The sequence below is a fragment of the Neovison vison genome, chromosome 5, assembly GCF_020171115.1.
Source record: "Neovison vison isolate M4711 chromosome 5, ASM_NN_V1, whole genome shotgun sequence".
Classification (NCBI taxonomy): Eukaryota; Metazoa; Chordata; class Mammalia; order Carnivora; family Mustelidae; genus Neogale; species Neogale vison.
Genome location: NC_058095.1, coordinates 167029964 through 167048509, shown reverse-complemented (window position 1 = coordinate 167048509; position 18546 = coordinate 167029964).

The following is an 18546-nucleotide window of genomic DNA, read 5'->3' as shown; positions in this document are numbered from 1 at the left end:
AAACAAAAATACATAGCTCTTCTACATAATAGCTTTAATACTGAATATTTTCCTTGAAATTCATGTGGGTTAGTTTCTATTACATTTCTGAGAATTTGATTTATATAAATATTTAATTTTCTTTAGGCCAATTAAATCGAGCTCATTTACAAATTAGTTTTGGCGATACCATCCAGAGACAGAAAACATCACACACCCATCACACATGCACACAGATGGGCACGAGCACATGGACAGACAGAGACCTCCTTGTTCTTGTTCTCAAATTACTGTCATGAATCAAAGTTTCAAATGTCCTCTTCCTCTTTTGTTTTTCTTCCGATGAGAACATTGACATCCCAAAGGCATGGGGAAAGAATGCCAGATCCTTTGAGAAGGACTTTTGTGCTCTTAAGGCCAAAAAATTTTTTTTACAATACCTTATAAGCCCTTTGAAATAAGTAGGGGAGGTTTTGGGATTGGTAAAAAGGGTTGGTGGACTTTAAATCATTTTGGAGCCGCACCTTTGGTCCTATAAAGCCTAGATTTATAAAACAAGGACAGTTGGGTTTTGGGTCACCACCTGCATAATGTCAAGTCTGACACATCCATTCATTTACGTCAGAATGTTTTTCTTTCCTTCCAAGTACATTTAGCTTAGAAGCCTTAAAAAATTCCTACCAGGCTCTAAAAATCAGCTTCCAATTTGGCCAAACTTCTGATCAGAGAGTTATTAAATTCTTTCAAATATCTTGTCAGGTTTCCAGTGGGGACAAACAGCAAATATTTCTGGTCCTATTAAACTACCCATGGGACTGGCAGGTGTCCTCAAAGAGGATGCAAAGTCACCACCTTCCCAAGACTTCGAGTCACTCCTGCAGGTGACACAAGGGACAGAAAACCGGTCAAGTTCTCAAGACACAAAACAGGACAAGCAAGAGGGAGTAGCTCTCCCTGACAGAAGAAGGATCAATAACCAGCAGACTTGATATTGGTCAGGAAGGGAGAACTCGAAATTTTATTTCTCTCCCTCAACTGAGCTCCCCAGACAGACACTGGGGAGAGCCGAGTCATAAGAATGTCCCCATCACCAGATTCTGGTTTTCCAGGGTCCCCTCTGCAGAGACTCCAGTATCAACCAGAATTTGGCAAAGTTTTTCATTAAGTTTAATCTTTACTTTCCCTTGGTTGTTTAAGAGAATAACGTAGCGGACGCCTGGGTGGCTCAGTTGGTTGGACGACTGCCTTCGGCTCAGGTCATGATCCTGGAGTCCCGGGATCGAGTCCCACATCGGGCTCCCAGCTCCATGGGGAGTCTGCTTCTCTCTCTGACCTTCTCCTCGCTCATGCTCTCTCTCACTGTCTCTCTCTCAAATAAATAAATAAAATCTTAAAAAAAAAAAAAAAAAGAGAATAACGTAGCAGTTTGCCAGACCATCCCAGAGAGGCCTGTCAGTTCTGGGTGGGACCCACATGGGAGCTTCCTTTGAATGAGGGTATGAAGACATCTGTGTGGGGCTGAAGGGTTTACACAAAACCTTTGAAGACAACCTCTTTTCTTGTGTTCCAGTTGATTGCAAATGCGGTGTCCATCTCTGGGCCAGGGGGATATAATGGGGAAGTCCTGCTGTTGTTCAAGGCATTTTTGTGTCTTTTATTTTTCACTAGCCTGTTGTAATGACACTTTCAATAAAGCTATTTTGGAAACTTAAAGCCTTGTTGGAAACTTCTGAAATAGATATCCCATTCTGTTTGTTTAATATGGGAATGTTTACTTTCAAGAGCACTTTTTAATTGATCTTATCTAATCAGACAACTCCTCATAATGGCCATTGTAATTCTAGATTGTTGTTGGTAAGATTTTGCTTTTTAGTAGATATTTATAGCTTCCAGGACCACAGTTTTTAGATTTAAAATAAGTCTGCTGGAAAGAACACTTACCTCCTATATAGCTGAAAGATCTTACTTCTTTTAGCTAAGCCCTTGGGCCTCTTGCAGCCAGCAAACACATAAAAGGGATGTGCCACTGGGTTGGGTAGTATTTTAGTGTAGTGTGCTGCATGGACATTTCTCGAGGTTGGCAAGTGACCTAGACTCAATCTAGCCCATTCCATGACCAGCTTAACCTAACGTGGGAATCTTCCGTTGGCGCACAATTTTTTTTTTTTTTTTTTTTTTGTCTTTTGGTCTCTAAGATCCCTGTTAGCAATAGCCTTTAGCTACAAAAACAAGAAAAGCAGATATGCACACCTTAATGTAGGGTCATTAACTAAGAGATGTTACCGTGTCCTGGCCACAGGAAGGCCCTCCGTTGGTTCCTGTGGAGGCTTGAGCTGACGAAGGTCTGAACCAGCAAACCTCAGCCAACAGGGCTTGTGGATCGGAAAACTGCAGATAAACGGGGAGCCACAGCGCGCCACTATCTGTTCTCAGGTGGATCTTGGAAAAGAATCAAGAGCGCGGAGTGTCCGCCAGTTGGGAATTGTGGGCTGAAAATCCCGTTAGGCCAGGAGTTCTCTGCAAAGACGGCGGAGCTGAGAACCGAGGAGAGCTGACCCGCAGCCCTTGGAAATGGCAGGAGAGCCAGAGAACCCAAGAAGAGTTCGGGTTCCGTCCAGTGTCCCGCCCGACGCGCCGTCGGAAGTTGGCGGCAGATCCCACCTCCGCCGAAAATCTGCTCAACGACAAACCCGCCTGGAAAAATGTGAAGATCTAAGGGCGCTCTGAATCCCGAGGGGCAGGGCCCCATCTGGCAAGTGGAAAGGACTCCAAGGTGCTGCGCAAGGCGGGCAGCCGTTCCGCGCAGGGGGACAGGACAAAGGAAGCTGCCGGCGGCGAGTGACGGAGGCGAATGGTCTTCCTGCGCGGAAAGGTGGGGCCCGTGGGGCCGCCGCGCGAGCAGGGGCAGAAGCTCCCGGCGCGCGGACTCGAGGGCTCGGGCTCGGCCCGGGGTCGCGTTCGCGTTCGCGTCCGGCTCGGCTCGCGGTCCGCGGGGCACCCGGCCCCGTCTTGGCCCCGTCTTGGCCCCGCCGGACCTTTGCTTCGGCGGACGATCAACCAGGCGGGTACGGAGACCCACGGTTGTTCGCCTCGACGGGACGAGCCGCGCGCGCAGGGTCCGGAGAAGGCGAGCAAAGGGGCCGAGCCGGTCGGGGCGACCGCGGCCTCCGGGCCTTTGTCCGGACCTGAGGCTGCCGCGAGCCGCGTCCTCCGCTGCGCGGGTTTCCCGAGAACAGCGTCCACCGCGCCCTTTCCGGGCGGCTCCGGGCCGACGGGCCTTCCGGAGGCGGACCCCGACTTCCGAGTGGACTTGGTCTCCCCTGAACCCGAGGGCTCCGGCTCCCATCCCGCCGCCACCCCCGCAGGTTCCCTGACCCGCGCCCAGGCCGCTCGGCTGCCCCGGCTCCTCTGCGGGAAGCCGCGGACTGACGCTCAAGCCCGCGAAGGCGAAGTCAGACCCCGGCGCGGGCCCCACGGGGACACCTGGCTCCTGTCCTCTCCGTAGCCGTAGTTTCTTTCTTTTCCATCTTTGCCGTCTCGCCCGAACCCGAACCCGAACCCGAACCCGAACCCGTCCCAACACGACCCGCCTGTATCAGCTTCAGCCCCCACCGGACCTGGAAAAGGCTTCGACTCCCGGATTGTTATGGCCTCGCAGTGGGTGACACGTCCCCACACACGCGCGTGCGACGAGCTCTTGATTCTTTCCCGGTTCTCTCTGCCGTTGGTGCCCGAGGGAGGTTCCGGAGCCAGGACGTGCGGCCCAGAGGTCGGCAGCCCGCGAGCCTCCCGCACGCAGCCCCGGCAGCTCCTCTCGACTAGACGTTGGCATGCTGCTGTGGTGCTTCGTTTTCTTGAAGAAAATGGCCTGGAACTCACAGAAATTAAGAAAACCGGAGTTCCAAGTAGCCCATGGAGGTATCTTGAATATTAATGTCAATAACTTGCTAACGTATATGATTTTTCTCGTGAGCACAGAATAATAATTTGCTGTAGGATCTAACTTTAAAAAATACCCATGAACTGGACAGTCAATCAGCACAACTCTTCCCACTGGGTGAGACGCACAGCTAGGAGCGTGCGGTTAGAGCAGCAGGTGTTTCTTTTCTTCACCTTGTGAGCGTAGAGATCCGGCAGGTCCTGAAGCCGGAGGTGTGACTCCCACCACAACGCATTCTCCTAGCGATGGGTGAGATGGCGCGCGCGAAGGTAAAACACAAAGTGTGGTTGCTGGGAATATGCTGCAACCATGCTGCGTGTTACTTACCCCAACAAACTGAAAACACAGATTCAGAGGGTGCACACACCCCGCGTTTCTTGTTGCATCATCCACAATAACCAAGTTATGGGAGCAGCCCAGACGGGTGCTGACGGATGGATGGATAAGAAGGTGTGGTATGTACACACGATGCAATATTACTCAGCCAGGAAAAGAATGACGTCTTGCCTTTTGCCATGACACAGATGGAGCCAGAGAGCATCGTGCTAAGTGAAACAAGTCAGAGAAAGACAAATGCCATGTGATCTCCCTTGTATGTGCAATTTTCAAAAAAAAAGGAGGAAAAAGAGACAAACCAAAAAACAGATTCAACTACAGAGAACACACTGATGGTCACCAGAGGGGAGGCAGGTGGGCAGGATGGGGGAAACGGGATGGGGATGAGGAAGGGCACTTGTCCTGATGAGCTCTGAGTGATGTACGCAAGTGTCAAATCACTGTATGTTCCCCCCAAAAATCACTCTATGTAGGTTAACCATATTGGAATTTAAAAGAAAGAAATATCACCAGAAGAAGAAGAAGGAGGAGGGGGAGGGGGAGGAGGAGGAGGAGGAGAAGAAGAAGAAGAAGAAGAAAAAGGAAAGAAAGGAAGAAGAGAGTGGTGGTCAATGAGAACATGCTGTGTCCCCCAGAGCACCCAAGAGCAGAGGGTGGACTCGCACATGCAGGCGAAGGTCTCCTACAAGCTGGACACACACAGGCAACCAAGATGAAACTGTACCAGACGCCTTTAGTGTGTACTACTTGTAGGTTAGCCCTACCTTTCTGAGACTGACCGTCAGCTAGAAAACCATTTCATCCCCAGGGCCCACATTCAATAATGACAGAAGCAAATGGAGGACTTACATGTCAGAGCTTCCAGCGCAAGCTGATACTAACGAACAAGAGGGCAAGGAAATGCTGGTTGGGGGGGTGGGTCGCAACAAAACGATGCACCGAAAAGCGTCAGCAATAGAATAGATACGGTTTGGGCACCTGAGTGGCTCAGTTGGTCAGGCATCTGCCTTCAGCTCAGATCACGATCTCAGGGTCCTGGGATCGAGTCCCACATTGGGCTCCCTGCTCAGCGGGGAGTCTGCTTCTCCCTCTGATCCTCCCCCACCGTGTTCTCTCTCTCTCTTGCAAAAATAAATAAATAATTTTTTTAAATGAATAGATGTGGTTTTAGAGACACCTGCCACAGGGTGCCCCACAGCAGAGTGTGACCCAAGACACTAATTCGCCCTCTATGCTCAGCATCGTCCAAGCTCTCAGAAGAGTCGTAGACCTAATTTTCATTTCCACATTTTAAGAAGGATCCTAGAAATACTATGTAAGGGCGTGTTTTAACAGGTTGACTGTCCCCAAGTTCTGGGCACCGTGGACTAGAGAGAGCATCTGTCTGACCCTCAAGCAGTGGAGGGGGTATCATCCTCCTGAAGGGCTGCCGGAGCAGCTCCGAGAGGCAGGCTGAGATTGTGCACGAACAAGCTTCTTGCAGCTACAGTCCGCTCTGCCTGCCGTCCTTTCCCCTCACCCGCTGAGGCGGGTTTCCAGCCTGCAGACACCAAAGAGGTCTTCTTCAAAGACCTTGAATGAACAATCTTTGGGTTCCAGCTTCTGGTGTGAGTCTGGGGCTGCTCAGTAAAATCTTCCTCGCTCTGGCTTGGGTTGGGGTAGCTCAGAGGGTGGGAAGGAGAGGGAATTGCTAGCCTACTGCCAGCGCCTCAATCATCTTCCCTGAAAGCACAGCAACAACCCCATCTGTGGGCACAGAATTCCCAGCTTGCCTCCCCATTCAGAGAAGTCTCTGGAGCACCCACAGCAGCTTATGAGAACAAGCCACTGATTCTTAATATATGTGAGCATCCAAGTATCTCCAGATCTTCGGAAGAAAATCAGCAACATAGAACCAGAGATGGAGTTCCACAAAAACAGCTCATCTTAGAGAAAACAGCCATGTACAAAACAACCGAAAATTAAATATCGTCTCAGAAAGAGTCAAGAAAATATTGCATGTCCATAATCTAAGAACAGGATGAAGAAATGTAAAATATGAGTGCTAAACTTAATGTCATGGAGAAGTTCGAGGCTAAGATCAAATGCGTCTTGCAGAATACGTATCGCAAAACAGAAAGATGAGAAATAAGCCAGAGAGACAGTCAGAAACAGGCCTCTGAGGAGTACAGTCTGAGCACTCAGGGCTTCAGGAAAAACAAAGAAGGGTGACTAATCATTAAGACATACCAGGAAAATTTCCCAGAGCAGAAAGAAGACGTGAGTCATGATGCTGCCCCCACTCCAGGCTGAAGAACTCAGGCTGTGACCAGCCACATGCAGGCCCGGCCAGTGGGAGTCCAGGGACACTTGGAAGAGGAACCCATTGGAAAGCCTGGTCAGGAAGAGACAAGATCACATGTGAGGGTCCGGAATCACACTGGCTTCAGACCCACAGCTGGAAGACAAACGGGCTGTCATGCAGTAAAATGGCAAGCTGCCCCCCTCCTCCGAGAACAAAAACAAAGAAAAGGAGAAAGAGAAACACATTTCAGCTCCGCCAAAGCCAAACAGAGCCCTCAGTCGAAACCACGCCAGATGGGAGCAGGGAGACCCCAGCAGGCTGTGGGTCACAGCACGTTACAGTCAGTGCCACATCCTGAGGGAAAGGGTGCAGGTCTGGCCTCACTGGGCACAGAAAAGAAGCAGGGTTCAAGCCACCAGGAATGGTGTCCTTGGAGGGAGGGGGAAGGGGACTCCGTGAGTGTCCGCGTGCCCGCCTGTGCGCTGCACTTGGGTCCGTCCTCACATCCAACCTGGTCTCCACACTGAACTTCCTATAAAAAGCTGACCCAGGGAGGATGCACTATACTCGAAGATGAGTCATAATCTGAAAGAAACCAGCACAGATTCACACACAAATAGAGTAAGGAAAAATACATAAAAGAAAAGGAAAGAAGAAAGTAAGACCAATAGCAGCAGAGGAGTGTGGCCATAAAGGGAGTGAAAACGGACCAAAGACATATGCTGGGACAAAAACTCTGCCCTTCCAACCTCAGAAAGACACACACAGCAAACCAGGTATTTTTAAAGGGAAATCAAGATGACTAGACTATAATGTGAAATACATTCCCAAAATGAAGTCTAACGTGCACTTTCTGACACTCAGTAATGCCCTGAAATGAACTCAACTTGGGTATTAAAATAAATAGGCTGTCAGGCTGAATCACAGAGCAAAACCCAGCATCCCGTGTGTGCAGGAACAGGCCAGAATGAGAGAGATTCAGAATGTGCGGGAACAGGGCTGACGCAGAGGGAACAGAGAGTCTGCGGGAACAGGGCTGATGCACAGGACTGTAGAGGGTGTGCAATGAAAAGATGGGCACAACCACACCAGATCCTGAAAAAGAGTTATCATGTAGAATTTTTAAATTAACATATAAAATATTATTTGTTTCAGGGGCTCAGGTCTGTGAATCATCACTCTTATCACAATTCACAGCACTCACCACAGTACAAACCTCCCCAATGTCCATCACCCAGCCACCCTGTCCCTAACCCCACCTCCAGCAACCCTCAGTGTGTTCCCTAGAGTTAAGAGTCTCCTGTGGTTTGTCTCAATCCCTGGTCCCATCCCGTTTCATTTTTCCCTCCCTTCCCCCTATGACACCCCTCCCTGCCACTCAAATTTCTCATATCAGAGAGATCATATGATAATTGCCTTTCTCTGATTGACTCATTTCGTTCAGCATAATACCCTCTAGTTACAGCCGCATCACTGCAAATGGCAAGATTTCTTTTGATGGCTGCATAGTATTCCATTGTGTATGTGTATCCACACACACACACGCACACACACACACACACACACACACACAAACACACCACATCTTCTTTATCCATTCATCTGTTGATGGACATCGAGGTTCTTTCCATAGTTTGGCTATCGAGGACATTGTTGCTATGAACATTGAGGTGCATGTGTCCCTTTGGATCACTACATTTGTATCATTGGGGTAAACACCCAGTAGTGTGATTGCTGGGTCATACGATAGCTCTATGTTCCACTTTTTGAGGAACCTCCATGCTGTTTCCCAAAGTGGCTGCACCAGCTTGCATTCCCGCCAACAGTGTAGGAGGCTCCCTTTTTCCCGCATCCTTGCCAGCATCTGTCATTTCCTGACTTGTTCATTTTAGCCATTCTGACTGGTGTGAAGTGGGATCTCATTGTGTTTTTTATTTGTGTTTCCCTGATGCCGAGTGCTGTGGAGCACTTTTTCATGGGTCTGCTGGCCATCTGGATATCTTCTTTGCAGAAATGTCTGTTCATGTCTTTTGACCATTTCTTGATTGGATTATTTGTTCTTTGGTTTCTGAGTTTGATAAATTCCTTATAGATTTTAGATACTAGCTCTTTATCTGATATGTCATTTACAAATATCTTTTCTCATTCTGTTGGTTGCCTTTTGGTTTTGTTGACTGTTTCCTTTGCTGTGCAAAAGCTTTTGATCTTGATGAAGTCCCAATAGTTCATTTTTGCCCTTGCTTCCCTTGCCTTTGGCAATGTTTCTAGGAAGAAGATGCTGAGGCTGAAGTCGAAGAGGTTGCTGCCTGTGTTCTCCTCAAGGATTTGGATGGATTCCTGTCTCACATTGAGGTCTTTCATCCATTTTGAGTCTATTTTTGTGTGTGGTGTAAGGAAATGGTCCAGTTTCATTCTTCTACTTGTGGCTGTCCAATTCTCCCAGCACCATTTGTTGAAGAGTGTTTTTTCTTTTTTTAAACTATGGACATCCTTTCCTGCTTTGTCAAATACTAGTTGACCATAGAGTTGAGGGTCCATTTCTGAGTTCTCTATTCTGTTCCATCGATCGATGTGTCTGTTTTTGTGCCAGTACCATACAGTCTTGAGGATTATAGCTTTGTAATAGAGCTTGAAGTCTGGATTTATGCTGTCAGGTTCAGTTTTCTTTTTCAACATTCCTCTGGTTATTGGGGGTCTTTTCTGGTTCCATATAAATTTTAAGGTTATTGGTTCCATTTCTTTGAAAACAGTTAATGGTATTTTGATAGGGATTGCATGAAATGTATAGATTGCTTTAGGTAACATAGATATTTTCACAATATTTGTTCTTTCAATCCATGAGCATGGAACATTTTTCCATTTCTTTGGGTCCTCCTCAATTTCTTTCATGAGTACTTTATACTTTTCTGAGTACAGATTCTTGACCTCTTCGGTTAGGTTTATTCCTAGATATCTTATGGTTCTGGGTGCCATTGTAAATGCGATTGCCTCCTTAATTTCTCTTTCTTCTGTCTTGTTGTTGGTGTATAGAAATGCAACTGATTTCTGTGCATTGATTTTTCCATCCTGACACTTTACTAAATTCCTGTATGGGTTGTAGCAGTTTTGGAGTGGAGTCTTTAGGGTTTTCCACATAAAATATTATATCATCTGCAAAGAGTGAGAGTTTGACTTCTTCTTCACTGGTTCACATGCCTTTTATTTCTTTCTGTTGTCTGATTGCTGAGGCTAGGACTTCTAGTACTATGTTGAATAGCAGTGGTGATAGTGGACATCCCTGCCGTGTTCCTGACCTTAGGGGAAAAGATCTCGGTTTTTCTCCATTGAGAATGATATTCGCTGTGGGTTTTTCATAGATGGCTTTGATGATATTGAGGTATATACTTTCTATCCCTACATTTTGAAGAGTTTTGTTCAAGAAAGCATGCTGCACTTTGTCAGATGCTTTTTCAGCATCCATTGAGAGTATTATATGGTTCTTGTCCTTTCCTTTATTAATGTATTATATCACATTGATTGATTTGTGGATGTTGAAGCACCCTTGCAGCCCAGAAATAAATCCCACTTGGTTGTGGTGAATAATCCCTTTAAAGTACTGTTGGATCCTATTGGCTAGTATTTTGGTGAGAATTTTTGCATCCACATTCATCAAAGATATTGGTCTCTAATTCTCCTTTCTGATGGGGTCTTTGTCTGGTTTAGGGATCAAGGTAATGCTGGCCTCATCAAATGATCATTTCCATTTTTTGGAACAGTTTCAGGAGAATAGTTGTTAATTCTTTAAATGTTTGGTAGAATTCCCCTGGAAAGCAGTCTGACCCTGGGGTCTTGTTTGTTGGGAAATTTTTGGTGACTGCTTCAATCTCCTTACTGGTTATGGGCCTGTTCAGGTTTTCTATTTCTTCCTGGTTCAGTTTTAGTAGTTTATACATCTCCAGGAATGCATCCATTTCTTCCAGATTGTCAAATTTGCTGGTGTATAGTTGCTCATAATATGTTCTTATAATTGTTTGTATTTCTTTGTTGTTGATTATGATCTCTCCTCTTTCATTCATGATTTTATTTATTTGGGTCCTTTCTCTTTTCGTTTTGATAAGTCTGGCCAGGGGTTTATCAATCTTATTAGTTCTTTCAAAGAACCAATTCATAGTTTCATTGATCTGTTCCACTGTTCTTTTGGTTTCTAGTTCATTGATATCTGATCTAATCTTTATTATTTATTTTCTCCTCCTGGGTTTATGCTTTCTTTGCTGTTCTTTCTCCGGCTCCCCTACACCTAAGGGAGCTGGAGAAAGAACAGCTGTGTATTTGAGATCTTTCTTGTTTCTTGAGAAAGCCTTGTATTACTATATACTATCCTCTCAGAACCACTGTTACTGTATCCCAAAGATTTTTAACAGTTGTGTTTTCATTATCATTTGTTTCCATGAAATTTTTAAATTCTTTAATTTCCTGGTTGACCCGTTCACTCTTTATTAGGATGCTCTTTAGCCTCTATGTATTTTAGTTCTTTCCAACTTTCTCCTTGTGATTGAGCTCTAGTTTCAAAGCATTGTGATCTGAAAATATGCAGGGAATGATCCCAATCTTTTGGTACCAGATGAGACCTGATTTGTGATCAGGATGTGATCTATTCTGGAGAATGTTCCATGTGCACTAGAGAAGACTATGTATTCTGTTGCTTTCAGATGGAATGTTCTGAATATATCTGTGATGTCTATCTGGTCCAGTAGGTCACTTAAGGCCTTTATTTCCTTGTTGATCTTTTGCTTAGATGATCTGTCCATTTCAGTGGGGGTGTGTGTGTGATAAAATCCCCTAGTATTATTGTATTATTGCTGATGTGTTTCTTTGATTTTATTATTAATTGGTTTATATAATTGGCTGCTTCCATGTTAGGGGCATAGATATTTAAAATTGTTAGATCCTCTCATTGGACAAAGTTTTAATTATGGTAGAGTGTCCTTCCTCGTCTCTTATTATAGTCTTTGGCTTAAGAGCTAATTTATCAGATGTAAGGCTTGCCAACACCACTTTCTTTTGATATCCATTAGCATAATAAATTGTTTTCCACCTCCTCACTTTAAATTTGGGGGTGTCTTTGGGTCTAAAATGAGTTTCTTGTAGTCAGTGTATCAATGGCTCTTGTTTTTTATCCATTCTGATACCCTGTGTCTTTTGATTGGGGCATTTAGCCCATTACATTCAGGGTAACTATTGAAAGATATGAATTTAGTGCCATTGTATTGCCTGTCAGGCGACTGTTACTGTATATAACCTCTCTTCCTTTCTGGTTTATTATTTTTAGGTTTTCTCTTTGCTTAGAGGACCCCTTTCAATATTTTCTGTAAGGTTGGTTTGGGGTTTGCAAATTCTTTCAGTTTTTGTTTGTCCTGGAAGCTTTTTATCTCTCCTTGTATTTTCAATGACAGCCTAGCTGGTTATAGTATTCCTGGCTGCATTTTTTTCTTGTTTAGTGCTCTGAATATATCATGGCAGTCCCTTCTGGCCTGCCAGGTCTCTGTGGCTAGGTCTGTTGCCAATCTAATATTTCTACCATTGTATGTTACAAACCTCTGGTCCCAAGCTGCTTTCAGGGTTTTCTCTTTGTCACTGAGACTTGTAAATTTTACTATTAGATGACGGAGTGTTGACTTAGTTTTATTGATTTTGAGGGGGGTTATCTGTGTCTCCAGCATTTTGATGCTTGTTCTCTTCCCCAAATTAGGGGATTTGCTATAATTTGCTCCAATATGCCTTCTGCCCCCTCCCCCTTTCTTCTTCTTCTGGGATCCCAATTATTCTAATATTGTTTCATCTTATGGTATCACTTATCTCACTAGTTCTCCCCTCTTGGCCCAGTAGTTGTTTGTCTCTCTTTTGCTCAGCTTCTGTATTCTCCCTCTCTTGGTCTTCTAGATCACCAATTCTCTCTTCTGCCTCATTTTTCCTAGCAGTAAAACCTTCTATTTTTGATTGCACCTCATTAATAGCTTTTTAAAAATTTCAACTTGGTTAGATTTTAGTCCTTTTATTTCTCCAAAAAGGGATTTTATTTGTCCAGAAAGGGATTCTCTAGTATCTTCTATGCTTTTTAGAAGCCCCCCTAACATCTTGATAATCGTCATTCTGAATTACCAATGTCCATATTGATTAGGTCTCTAGCTGTTGGTACTGGCTCTTACACCTTTTTTTTTTTTTTTGAGGTGAGTTTTTTCCATCTTGTCGTTTTATCCAGATAAGAATAGATGGATGAGAGAACAAAATACTAATGGATAGCAATGACCCCAGAAAAATATACACTAACCAAATCAGAAGAGACCTGAAAGTGGGGGGAGAAAAGAGGAGAAAACCAAACAAAGCATATATATATATATATATATATATATATATATATATCCACACACATACATACACACACACACATTTAGTTGGTGAACAGAACAGAGAACAGAGTGGCACACTTGATTTTTGTTGAATTTTGGTCTGTTAGAAGAAACTGCCTCCCAAAATTTTAAAGAAAGAAAAACTTACATGTATACAAAAAGTAAAGTTAAATACAACAAGGAGTTAGAATATGACTATAACAATGAAAATTTAAAAAGACTTTTTAAAAGGTATTGATAAGATAAAATATTTTTAAAGGTTCAAATAGGAAAGAGGAAAAATTTTTTAAAATAGTATAAGAGAAAAATAAAATTAAAAAAATTTACCTTTGAAAGACTAAAGAATCATGGGGGGAAAAAGCCAGGAATTCTCTGTGTTGCTTTCCCCCAACTCTGGAGTTCCACTGTTCTCATTGATCAGCAAACTTGGTCTTGGCTGGATGTTCTTGCTGATCTTCTGGTGGGGAGGGCCTGCTGCAGTGATTCTCAAATTTCTTTGCCGGAGGCGGAATTGTCCTGCCTTGCCAGGAGCCGGGCTAAGCGATCTGCGATCTGCTAGGGGTTGCATTCGGAGCTTTTGTTCCCTAAATGCTTTCCATTCCGCTTTGGAGGACGGGAATGAAAATGGTGGCCTCCCGATCTCTGGCCTGGAGGAGCCAAAGCTTGGGGACCCCCCTCAATGCACCCTTAGAGAGAAGGAGTCAGTCCCTCCCGTCTCCCTGGTCTCCGGCTGTGCTCCGAGTTCACCCGGCCTGTGACCGAGCGTGTCTATCTCTGGCATGCGGCCCTGTCTGGAGACTCCAAACCCAGCACATTCCTGCCGCAGGCTCCCGCGCCACTCATCCCGGAGTTAGGAAGATGAGTCTCCACAGATCTGCCACTTGTGGGGTCCCTGCTCGAAGGGCAATGGCCCCACCTCTGCCTCGGATCATGGTTTAAGGTGACCCCGATCTGAGAACCGACTCCTTGGCTCTGTCTCTGTGGCCGGCTCTCTGGCTGCGACACCGGCGAGCTCTGCCTCACTCAGGCACCCCCGATCCTCTGGTGACCCTGCGGGACAGAGACCACGCTGTCCCTGCGAGGGCTCCACCCCCACTTAGCCTCTGGAGTGATGTCCCTCCGTGGAGCCGACTTCTAGAAGTTTGGGTTCTGTGCTCCGCTGCTCCGCCGCGTGCCGGGAGCCACCCCGCTCCCATCACCTTGGAGTCACTTCTCCACACGTCCTACCTTCCAGAAAGTGGTTGATTTTCTGATCCCAGAATTGCTGCTCTTTTTCTCTTCGATCTCCTGTTGGGTGTGTCGGTGCTCGGAATGGTCTGATAACTGTCCAGCTGATCGCCTGCGAGCTGATGTCATCTCAGTCTGCTACTCCTCCGCCGTCTTGTTCCTCCCTTAGAATTTATTTTTAATTGGAGAGGTAAATAATTAAAATAGCCAGAGAAGAAGGCTCATGTTAGTAGAGTTATGTTGTTGTATGAATGACAAATCAGGGAATCAAAGAAAGCTCTGATATATACGAACTATCCAGGCATAACTATGATATGTTAGTATATACTGTAAATGTAACTATGACTTTTCAAATCATGAGGTAAAGGGTGAGTACATAAGGGTCTTATGACAACTAAACAGCTGTCAGAAAAATTAGGTTCACCCTACTTGTCAACTCACACTGCAATAAATTCCAGATAAATCAAAATTTAATTGGAGAGAATAAAAGCATGAAGTTAGTAAATGATAATATGAGTGATTAAAAAAACCAAGAGAAGTTCTTTCTAAATATGACAAAACTCCAAAAGATAAAAGATTAATTTCTTTACATAAATGTAGAATATATCTTCAGTCTAAAAAAACAGCATAAACACAATCCAATGACAAAATAACAATCTGGGTGTTCGTAACCTCTAATCACAGACAAAGGCTGGGTACCAGCAAATCAAGAAAGAAGACCACAGAGCCAATAGGAAACTGAGCAATAAGTTAAATAGACGTTTCAGAACAAAAGAAATACCTACATGGACCTTAAAGTTGGGAAAGCTCATGACAGCAGGAAATGCAAGCTGATGAGGACGGCAGTGGGGTCTGGGACTTGTAGAGAACCTCCCTCCCTCCTCTGTGAGCCCAGATTCAGAGGCATCTGTGGGTCCCTTTGAAGTGGGCGGTGGCCCCGCTGAGAGCAGGAGACACATGCTGTATCTAAGATCAGGCCTTCAGACCACTGTGGTGCCTCCTCTGCCCTTTTCTGGGGTGGGGCCAGGGCTGTGACGCAGCTGTGACCACAGAGACAGACAGACTCAGAGGACGCAGGGGCTTGAGTGACCCCGTGGAGCAGAGCTGCTGACCAGTGTAAACACAAGCCCTGCTTGAAAGAGAAAGAAGTAAGGTGCACGCGACGGTGTTTGCAGGAGGAGGCATTGCCGAGGCCCTCGACACATCTTGGCACATTCCTACAGTGGAAAACGACGCAGACACTTCTTCTTTTGGGGGGGGGGGGCAGGTAGCTGTATATTTGGTGACTCAGAAAGAAGAAAGCACATGTTATAGGAAGAAAGTGGCATGGGGGTCACTGAGCAGCACACTCTTTACAGATGGAAAGGGTACCAGACGCATGACTCCATTCACCATGCCCAGACTGCTCTGCTGGTCCGGGAAGGTGCTCTCCAGCTGGGGCACAGGGTGAGCAAAGGGCCTGCTTGTCATCACTGTTGAACTTTGTACCAGGCACATGAGTGACCTTTATGGAAAAACAAAGCAAGTAATTCTTACAAACAAAAAACAACACCCGCTCTGTCTTTTCTTTTCTTGAGACCCTCTTACAATGCTGCAGGGGAACTAGATACGTGTCAAACGAGAGCCACGAATGGATCAGGAGACAAGAAGCTGTGGGTCTTGCTTGAAGATGGAGGCCTATGGGGGCAGGGGCACAGGGCGAGGAGGGAGTCAGGGAGTGCGCACACTCCCAGGGCATGCCGGACCTCCAAGGGAAGACCCTGAAGAAAGAGAGATTGTTCAGGAACACAAGAAAGCATGAAGACAAAACAAAACAGAAACCCTCCAAACTTCCCATCAGTATCTTCAAGACAAGGATGCTCTTGTAGAACAAAAAAAACTTTCCTGAAAGTCAGGTTAAAAAGTTCAACAGAGGCTGGGACATAAAACTGAAGAAATTGCAAAGTAAAAAGAATGAAAGATTTTTTAAAAAAAGAAATGAAAGATAAAAATTCTGTCAGGCAAAGAGTTCTGACTCTCCACTAACAGGCCCTGAGGGAAAAGAATCAGATGAAAATCACACAAAGGAAGTTACTCAAGAAACAACACAAGAGTATTTCCCAAAGCTGAGGGTGACACTCTTGAATAAAAGAGCAACAGCAGGGATAAGTGCCTGTCCTTGGAACGGTGCTCCTCCAGCGGGAGGGGGCCGGAGCGGCCTGGAGCTCAAAGGAGATGCTGGCAGCAGCCCCAGCAGGAAGAGGAGGAAGGCCCAGGCCGACACTGGCAGGGAACCCTGGTGCTAACCTAGGGTCTAGGTCAAGTGCACAGATAAAGAATAATAAAATCAAAGATTTCGTGAGAGCTGCAGACTCAGAAAGTTTAGAGGAAGGTGGTTGAATTCTCACTAGTTATGGGGAGAGACCAGACTGGACTCTTCTCCCACGATCTAACCCTGAGTGGTGGGAACAGCGCGTATGAGACTAGGTCTGGGTCCTGGGAACCTTGGCCAGCGGGAGGGGTGCGGTGTGCCCTGCACCGGCCGGGGGCATGGGGAAGGGGGCGGCAGGCATCATGGATTCCTGTGAGAGGTCCTTGGCACTGCCTGATTTTCTTTAAATAAGTGCATATATTTCGACACATAGAACAAGCTTTCCAAATCCTTACCCAGGAGCACCCCAAGATACTCCATTTGTTTCTGGAAGATGTCAAATCTCCCCCGAGTAAGGAAGAGCTCCCACTGGCTGGGCGCTTTTGTCCTGGAGCTGCTCGGAGCACCCCCAGGCCCTGCTGATTTTGCTCACACAGTCCTGAGGCCGAAGGGCCCTGCCCATGCTCCATTGAACTGTCATATCTCCACCGACAGAAGACTTTGTGGACCCGGTGGGTCACCTGATTTTAACCCAAACAATGACAACTTGCTCAGCAAAATGAGGTTGGTTCTTCCGAGTAGTGGAGTGGAAAGACCTTGTGCTTTGGGACTTGGGACCTAGTCTGGAACTTTGTGCCTGGGAAGAGGGACCCTGTGTTGGGGGACAGAGCATGGGCTTGGGCCTAGGAAAAGACGCCAACCAGGTTCTGCCGCTTACTGGCTACAGAGCTGTGGGCGAGGGGCCGGCAGGAATGTCGGTCTCGTGGTAGGGAGAACTGACGGTCTCACCTGCGGGGACCTGCTCACGGAAAGCCAAGTGGTCTCGCCCCGCGGAGACCGGCACGGAGCCCGCACGCACGGAGAACCCAGAGGCCTCGCCGGACGGAGACCCGCACGGAGCCCGCACGCACCGTCAGCGAAGGCTCAGCTCCGCGCGGCTGCCGCGCCCGCAGGCTGCGACACGACCTCTGTGACCGGGCGCTCAGGTGGAGGACACCTGATTCTGCTGCTCTTGAGAACAGCGACGCGTTCTTGGGAAAGTCCTTAAATCCAGCAAGTCTTTGTCGTTAAGGTAAATTTGCATTTTATTTTTCAACACAACCCAAGTAATTTGGATTATTTTAGACGAAGCGAACGGTGAGCCCAGGGCGACGGTCGCACTCGCCCGCAGCCCGCGCCGCATCAGCGGTGGGACCCCGGGGCGGCTGTGTCTCAGAGGTCGCCGCGCCCTGGCTGAAGCCTCAGCCTCGCTGCTCGCTTACAAGAGCATCTGTAAAATGGGCCGAAGATCGTTTGAGTCCCGCGAAGGGATCCGAGGGCGGCCAGCTGTCTCAGTCCGCCCAGGCCTGCGGGGTGTCCTCTGCCGGGAGCGCGGAGTAGCCACGGGCAGCGCCGCCGGCTGGACCCCGGCCACCTGCAGGCAGGGAAGGCTGGCCGGCGTGGCCTTGGGGAGGGCTCCGCTAGCGAGCCTTCCCTACTTCTCGCAAGTTATTTATTGATTTATATTTGTTTATGAAGAACAACCGATTCGGGGTGCCTCGTGAAGGCAAGGGAGGACCGGCCCGAAGCAGGGAGCGCGTCGATCCCGGCGGCACTCCGGGGAGAAGGGATCTTAGGGGCGGGAGCTGCAGCAGGCGTGGGGCCCAGACGCTGGCCCTGCAGGCTGCCTGGGGTTCGCGGCTGCTCTAAGGCCTTCGGGTTGAGCTGCAGAAAGGGTTCACTCTCGAGCCCCAGATTCCCTTCCTGCACCGGGTTGTGCGAGGACAGCCTGCAGCTCCCCGCGCCGGCCCGGCTCAGAAGCGCCCCGCTCCCGGGCGGCCTCCGCGGTGGTGCCCCCGGCGCCCGCTTCGCCATGTCAGGGCTCCCGCGCCACCGCCTGAGAAAGGGCAGACGAAGCCCCCACTCATCCTTCTAAACCAGGGCCCGTCGAGGGCCGGCCTAGGGCTGGATCGACTCTCCAGCGTCCAAGACACTGGGACTCAGCAGGAGAGAGCGGAATGTCTGACAAGTCACTTTTGAAGACCATTGAAAGAAGTTTTGTTTG